Here is an 8,265-nt window from a genome sequence, read left to right on the forward strand (position 1 = left end):
CTCCTCACTGGGAGCAACACACAGTACACAGCGACACTTGTTACACAGTCTGACTCCTCACTGGGAGAGACACACTGTACACAGGGACACGTGTTACACAGTCTGACTCCTCACTGGGAGAGACACACTGTACACAGGGACACTTGTTACACATTCTGACCCCTCAGTGGGAGGGACACTCTTTACACAGGGACACTTGTTACACTGTCTGACTCCTCACTGGGAGAGACACACTGTACACAGGGACAGTTGTTACACAGTCTGACTCCTCACTGGGAGAGACACACTGTACACAACTACAATTGTTACACAGTCTGACTCCTCACTGGTAGTCACATAATTTACACAGGGACACTTGTTACACAGTCTGACCCCTCACTGGGAGTCACATAATGTACACAGGGACACTTGTTACACAGTCTGACCCCTCACTGGGAGAAACACACAGTACACAGGGAAACATGTTACACAGTCTGACCCATCACTGGGAGAGACACACAGTACACAGGGACACTTGTTACACAGTCTGGCCCATCACTGGGAGAAACACACAGTACACAGGGACACATATTGCAGAGTCCGAGTCCACATTGGGAAAGATACACAATGTATACGTTGAAAAAATCTTACATAGTCTGATGCCTCACTCTGACAGGCACGCAGTGTACACAGGTGCACTTATTACAAAGTCCAAATCCACACTGGGTGAGCCAGATACTGTACAGAAGAACAATTGTTATACAGTCTTACACCTTAGTGGAATAGATAGATCCTGTACAGAGGGGCTCCGGTACATTATAGAAACACAGAAAGTCAGAGAGAGAACGGCTACCGTTAATGTGTGTGCCGAACGTCTTGGTCCCACTTTCTTATTGTGAAGACGAACCAGGCCGATTTTACAGCAGCCAGCAAGAGACAACAGGCGAATACAGATGTTAAATGCGATGATACAGCGGTCTCGTCCCCTACACCTCCTGACCACTCCCGGAACAGAATGTGGGCTGTATACGTGAGGTGGATCCTGATGTGTCTGGCTGGAGCACTGAGGGGAATTACTCATTGACCGATTGCCCAAACCAGGGCGGTTTGGAAAGATCTAAGCTTCGAACCGTTATCCCTATGATTACACACACAACGTCAAGCGGCGCAGGAGTCTGATTGGGTTATGTACAAGAACTTTATTTCCTGGATACGGTTTGTTTTCTGGGCTTGTAGATAGGTTGTGCTATGTTCCCCCGTCACTGCACTGATCCCACAGGGCAGTCCAGCCCTGATATAAACTAAAGTGAATCTGTATAGTGCCCTTACCTGACTACACTTGGAACGCAGGACGGTCAGTGGGGAAGCTGGAGACTGAAAGATTGCCTAGCTAAATTAGGGCAGACAGGCGCCGAGGGAGCCCGTGGTTGAATATCCACGGAGCTTTCCACCAGCGTGCAGTAGAACCCCCGTTTCTGCCTCCCTACAATGCAAACTCACTCCGCACACCAGTCCCTACATATTGCTTTCTAAACCCAGTTCTCAGCTTCCACAACTCCCTCTCCCTCGTTCTACCTCTTACACCTTTTCTAACCCTTTCTCCTTTTTACCTCTTTCTCCATTTTCTTTCCTCATCACTCTCTCTCTCCTTACTTCTCTTCTTCCTCTTTCTCCATCTCTCTGTACCTCTTTCCCCATCTCCCTATATCTCTGTCTCTATCTCTCTCTACCTGTGTATACATTTCTCTCTACAATTCTCCATTTCCCTATACCTTTCCCCATCTCCCTATATCTCTGCCTCTATTTCTCTCTATCTCTGTATACATTTCTCCCTACAATTCTCCATTTCCCTATACCTCTTTCACCATCTCCCTATATCTCTGCCTCTATCTCTCTCTACCTCTGTATACAATTCTCCCTACAATTCTATATTTCCCTATACCTTTCCCCATCTCCCTATATCTCTGTCTCTATCTCTCTCTATCTCTGTATACATTTCTCCCTACAATTCTCCATTTCCCTATACCTCTTTCACCATCTCCCTATTTCTCTGTCTCTATCTCTCTCTACCTCTGTATACATTTCTCTCTACAATTCTCCATTTCCCTATACCTTTCCCCATCTTCCTATATCTCTGTCTCTATCTCTCTCTACCTCTGTATACATTTCTCTCTACAATTATCTATTTCCCTATACCTTTCCCCATCTCCCTATATCTCTGTCTCTATCTCTCTCTACCTCTGTATACATTTCTCTCTAAAATTCTGCATTTCCCTATACCTTTCCCCATCTCCCTATATCTCTGTCTCTATCTCTCTCTACCTCTGTATACATTTCTCTCTACAATTCTCCATTTCCCTATACCTTTCCCCATCTCTCTATATCTCTGTCTCTATCTCTCTCTATCTCTGTATACATTTCTCTCTACAATTCTCCACTTCCCTATACCTTTCTCCATCTCCCTATATCTCTGTCTCTATCTCTCTCTATCTCTGTATACATTTCTCTCTACAATTATCCATTTCCCTATACCTTTCACCATCTCCCTATATCTGTCTCTATCTCTCTCTACCTCTATACATTTCTCTCTACAATTCTTCATTTCCCTAGACCTCTTTCCCAATCTCCCTCTACCTTTCTCTATCTGTGTACCTCTCATTCGATCTCCCTCGACATCTTTCGGCCTCTCCCTCTTACTCGTTCTCCATCTCTCTCTACCTCTTTCTCCATCTCTTCCTCTACTTTTTCCATCTCTACCGCTTTCGCCATCTCAGTCACACTCTGTCTACCTCTTCCTCCATTGCTACCACATTTCCTTCTCTCTTTACCTCTTCCTTCATCTGTCACTTTCTCCTTCTCCTTCTCTAACTCTTCCTCCAGCATTTACTCCCTCGTTCACCATCTCCCCCTAACTCTTTCACCATCTCTCGCTAACTCTTTCACCATCTCTCCCTACCTCTTTCTCCATCTCTTCCTACCTCTTTCACCATCTCTCCCTACCTCGTTCACGATCTCTCCCTAACTCTTTCACCATGTCTCCCTAACTCTTTCACCATCTCTCCCTAACTCTTTCACCATCTCTCCCTAACTTTTTCACCATCTCTCCCTAACTCTTTTTCCATATCTCCCTAACTCTTTCACCATCTCTCCCTAATTCTTTCACCATCTCTCCCTAACTCTTTCACCATCTCTCCCTAACTCTTTCACCAACTCTCCCTAATACTTTCACCATCTCTCCCTAACTCTTTCACCATCTCTCCCTAACTCTTTGACCATCTCTCCCTAACTCTTTCACCATCTCTCCCTAACTCTTTCACCATCTCTCCCTAACTCTTTGACCATCTCTCCCTAACTCTTTCACCATCTCTCCCTAATTATTTCACCATCTCTCCCTAACTCTTTCACCATCTCTCCCTACCTTACTCCATCTCTCTCTAACCTTTCCCCATTTGTCCCAACACGTTTTCAATTTCCCTCTACATCTACCTGCATCACTCTCTCGCTATCTCCACCTCTCTCTCTTTTCCTCCATCTTACCTCTTTCTCCCTTTCTCTTTACCTCTTCCTCCTTCTCTCTCTACCTTCTTGTATCACTTCATATTTCTCCATCTCCTTCTGCATCTTCCACCATGTCTACTTCATTCGTCATCTCTGTACCACTCTCCATTTCCCTTTAACTCTTTCTATATCTCTACCTCCATCGAGAGAGGGAGAGAGAAATAGAGAGAGCGAGAGAGACAGAGAGCGAGAGAGAGATGCAAATGGAAAGATACAGATGGAGTAAGTAGCAAGAGAGAGAGATATGGAAAGGGAGAGGAAGATGGACAGATTTGAAGAGCGGGAGAGTGGCATGGATAAGAAGAGAGATGGAGGGAGAGAGAGGTAGATACATGGAGTGATAGGGAGATGGAGAGACAGATGGCGACTATATATATATGTATTTATATATAGAGAGAGAGACAGAGCGAAAGAGAGAAAGAGACAGAGATGTAGAGAGACAGAGGGACAGATAGATAAATAAAGAGATAGGCAGACAGACATAAGAGAGAGAGAAAGAGAGAGGGAGGGAGCGAGTTTGAGAGAGAGAGGGAGCGAGTTTAAGAGAGAGGGAAAGGGAGAGAGAGGGAGGGAGACACCGTGGGACGGAGAAGGATAGAGTGAGACAGAGAGTGACAGAAAGAGTTGAGCAGCCGCCGGTTTGCGGGAGCTAGAAATAAAACAGTTACAGACATGGAATTTATAACCGACAGATAGTCTTGGAAAGGGAGAGATGAACAGAAATGGAGATAGAGAAAAATTCACCGACAGACAGAGATAAATAAAGAGAAATGATAAGCACAGTCCTGGCGGTCCGAGTCCCGACCCGCCTCTGGGCTTCCAGTGTTCCATCCCTCTGTCTATCTGTCTACCTCTCTGTCTGTCCATCCATGTGTTTCTCTCTCATTTCTCCGCAGTGCTCCCATTCTCATCAGGTCCACAGCAGTGACTGTGATTGGCGGGTTTGCCAATATTCCTTTACCTGCAGGGTAGTCATTTACTGCATGTCCAGGTGAGCTCTTTAGTGCCGTCTATTTGAGAAACACATCATGTGTCGTCTGTGGAGTGGTTCCAAATATCTTTAAAATATATTAACAAATTCAGATTTAGAGTCATGTTGAGACGCAGTGCTCCGAAAGCAAAATATATTTTCCATCCAGTGCGGAGTGCATGAGATGAATAATGAAATGGGATTATGTTCGAGTGTTTAGAATCTTTGAGCTTTCTATGGTTTCACTAATCTAAGAATTAGATTGATTGGATATTTCACCACGTTCTGCAGCTCCTCTCTGAATTTAGTTTGTGTCAGCACATAAATACACGTGTTGGTGCAGGAACTGAGAAGCTGAAGAACCCCTGCCACGCTCTCTGTGGTATAAAGAGGATCAGTGAAGGAGGAAGGATAATTATGTGTAATTCGCTGGTAAATGTAAAATACAACCTGTGTCGTCCACAACAGGATAAAACTCCCGGTTATACTGAAGAGTAAAGTGATGGATTTCCTACGGTTCAACATCTCTATATCCTTGTGATTCTCTCCATTGCTGCAGCCCCGGAGTTCCTTGCGGACTCTACAGCCGCTAAAATACGTCTGACCGTCAGAACATTGAGCAGCAAAATTAGAAAGAATGGAATGCAAGGTGTTAAATTGCAGTGAAACAAGACAAATGCGGTCCATGCGATGGACGTATAGTAGCTCGGTTTAAGCTGACAACCCCAGGGTACATTATCAATTATATAGTAAGGTGCAGTTGTAAAATACCAGGGGGCACACTCGAAACAGCTCAGCACACTCACTGTTCCGATAATCGCAGCCGCTGTTCTCTCGGTGCAGTATTTTGTTTTCAGCTTCTCACAACAAATGGCCACAAATCGGTCAAAAGTGAAAGCGACTGTTAACCAGACAGAAACCATCGTGCTAGAAAAAATCATGACTTCAATGAGACTGCAAATGGGAGTAATGTTCAGGAATGAATATGGGAAATAAATCAGACGGATCTGCCTTAATATTGGATCAGATATAATGACCAGGAGATCGGCGCATGCCATTCCTACCACGCAGCGAGAGATACATTTGGAGAGACCGCACTTTCCACGGGACAGGATCACAATCGCCACCAAGTTAACTAGAAAGAAGGGAGAAAAAAGGAAGCAGAGAAATTACCGATCAGACCTGGTGCCAAAGCAACATTTCGACAGAATCTGGGTGAAATTTCCGACTTTGTTGCTGCATCGAACGGTGGAAGCTGATTCTGGAACTGGGCAGTGCTTTCGGACAGAGAAATTTTAAAACACATTTATCAATAGTGCATTGGGAAATCAGTACAGAAAGCGAATAAAGTGAGCACCGGATCTATTGGAAGGAACGAGTGACTGCACAGTGGCAGTGGGGAAATGAGAAGGGTTTTTATGGAGCGCGAATGCAACGGGTTAAACCGGATTTTATCTCCAGACGGAGGAGGAAAGACATTAAAGGTCGGGAAGGTTTCTGCAGAGGGTGGGGCATTTGTTGCTGTGTGTTAAGAGATCTGAAGGGGCTGACACAAACCGGGAAAGGCCGAGAGCCCTGGCAATGAGTTTAAGATTTACGGTCTGATTGTAAGAGGCAGCTGGAGGTGGAGTTAGTGAGTAAGATTGGCAGGGAAACAAGGAAAATGTAATGTAGGAGCTGGAGGGGAGACTGGAGCACAGGGTTTGGGGAAGCGGACAAACTGAAGCAGCGGATGAGGAGACAGGGGATTGAATACAGTGGGAGGAGAGGCTGGGATTCACAGTGAGCCTGCAGCAGAGTGTTAGAGGAAATCTAATTCATAAATCCCAGTAGCACAACTCAATTCATACTTTCAACCATTTGTGTCAGGTAACAGCTCGTTGGTGACAAAGTGTATTCTGTAAATTTATAAAGTAAAATTATATTTAATATGTTAATTAAACCAGCCTCGTTTTGTATTGAATTTAGTTGACAGAGTTTTTAAAATGCACTATCCTAATAATGCATTACGCTTAAGAAATGCAGGATTCTATTCTATACAACATTTCAATTATCTTTAGATATTCAGTCAGTAAACAAGTAAAATAACAATTTACCAAAACAGACTGAGGACCACATAGCGACAGAATAAAACCCTCACAATATCGCAACATCCTAATGTCACCTTCAAGGCACATGTTGTCATCTTAATTGTACTGGAAGTTTCAGCAGATCAATCGGATTCATTATTCACATAGCTGCCCCTCTCTCTATCCCCACCCTCTCCCTCTCTTTCTCGCTCTCTTTCCCTTCACCCTCCCTGTAGTTTTCCTTCTCAGTCTATTTCTCCATCGCCCCTCTCCATCTCTCCGCAATGTCTCCAATCACTTTCTCAATGCCTTTTTCACAACCGATTCAATGCGAACATCCTGCAGCTGCATGCAATTCTCCTTCCACGTTTTCAATGTTTCTATTCTAAGCGTCAGTTTGTTCAAAGGTGAAGCCTCTGTGAATAGTTTAATATTTCTATTGAACACCCAATTATCAGTCTACTCACCGAAACAATTCCCTTCATCTCCAATACATGCAACAAACATGATCCTATTTTATTAAAGCGCAGCGCTAGATGGCATGATAGTTCTGTTAACAAAATGACAACAGCACCGCTGCTACTTGTAATTCCTACATCAATAGTAGGGCTCCTGATTCCAGCAGACAAAGTGCAAACTGATACAATATAACCTCAAAACATTTCATTTTGTAACGAATGTTAGTGACAGTCATTGAACGCTGAAGCAGAAAACGAGATGTGAAGGTTACAGCTGCAAACTCGGTTCAGTAGCCAGGCCTCTGAAGCAGATTCAGATACAAACACAGTGAAATAATATTTAATTACAGTGATAACCAATACTTATTGGAACCCAGTTAAATGGAACCATGTTATTTCTATAGAACACCCACTTATCAGTCTACTTACCTAAACAATTCCCTTCATCTACAATACATGCAGCAAACATGATCCTATTATTTTAAATTGCAGCCCTCCATCTAACACGGAGACCGTGAGCTGTCGAATTTCAATCACTGGAAACACATACATTAATAATTTTCCAGGACAGGTTAGCTCACAACATGAAACCCTTATTTCTGAAGGTGTGATATAAAACATAAAATGCTGGAGATACTCGGCAGGTCAAGAAGCTTCTGTCGACTGAGAAAAAGAACTGATGGTCTGATACTTGCTCTTAGCCCAGACTCCTGATTCCAATACTTTCAGTACAGATAATAAGGTACTACCATTCTCGAGGTTTGGGTACACAGCGATCGTAGTAGATATAAAGCAGTCAATTCAATGCAGAAAGAGCAGAGACAGATAAATCTCACCATTCACTGCTGGAACAGAACAGGTGACTGTGTAAAACATGCAGCGAGTAAAAGATTATCAATCACAGTCGCACATTCAACAAAGATTTACATAACTGACTGTTGAGATATCGGCTTACCAGGAACGCCAACAGCTGCAAGAACAGGATAGTAAATATCGTCTACCTGAAGGATTAATGGATACACCATATCTGTGAGAAGCTGCGACTTCTGTTGGAGTGGAATCCCCTGCTCCGGCAGACACTCTGAGCTGATACATTGCAATGGGCCGTGATTTATACAGGGGGTAAGTCTCCACTGACACTGCTGCACCCCTGATGATTATTATTAGTTTCAGTCACTTGAACAAACACATTATATCAGGATCTTTGACTCTGATGAAAATAACGCGGTGA

General features: G+C 43.8%; 1 pseudogene; it reads right to left on the minus strand.

The window, feature by feature from the left end:
- Nucleotides 1-4,741: 4,741 nt before the first annotated feature.
- Nucleotides 4,742-8,059, minus strand: LOC139241243 (probable G-protein coupled receptor 139; annotated as a pseudogene).
- Between the last annotated feature and the right edge of the window lie 206 nt (nt 8,060-8,265).

Source organism: Pristiophorus japonicus, unplaced genomic scaffold (genome assembly GCF_044704955.1).
Source record: "Pristiophorus japonicus isolate sPriJap1 unplaced genomic scaffold, sPriJap1.hap1 HAP1_SCAFFOLD_100, whole genome shotgun sequence".
Lineage (NCBI taxonomy): Eukaryota > Metazoa > Chordata > Chondrichthyes > Pristiophoridae > Pristiophorus > Pristiophorus japonicus.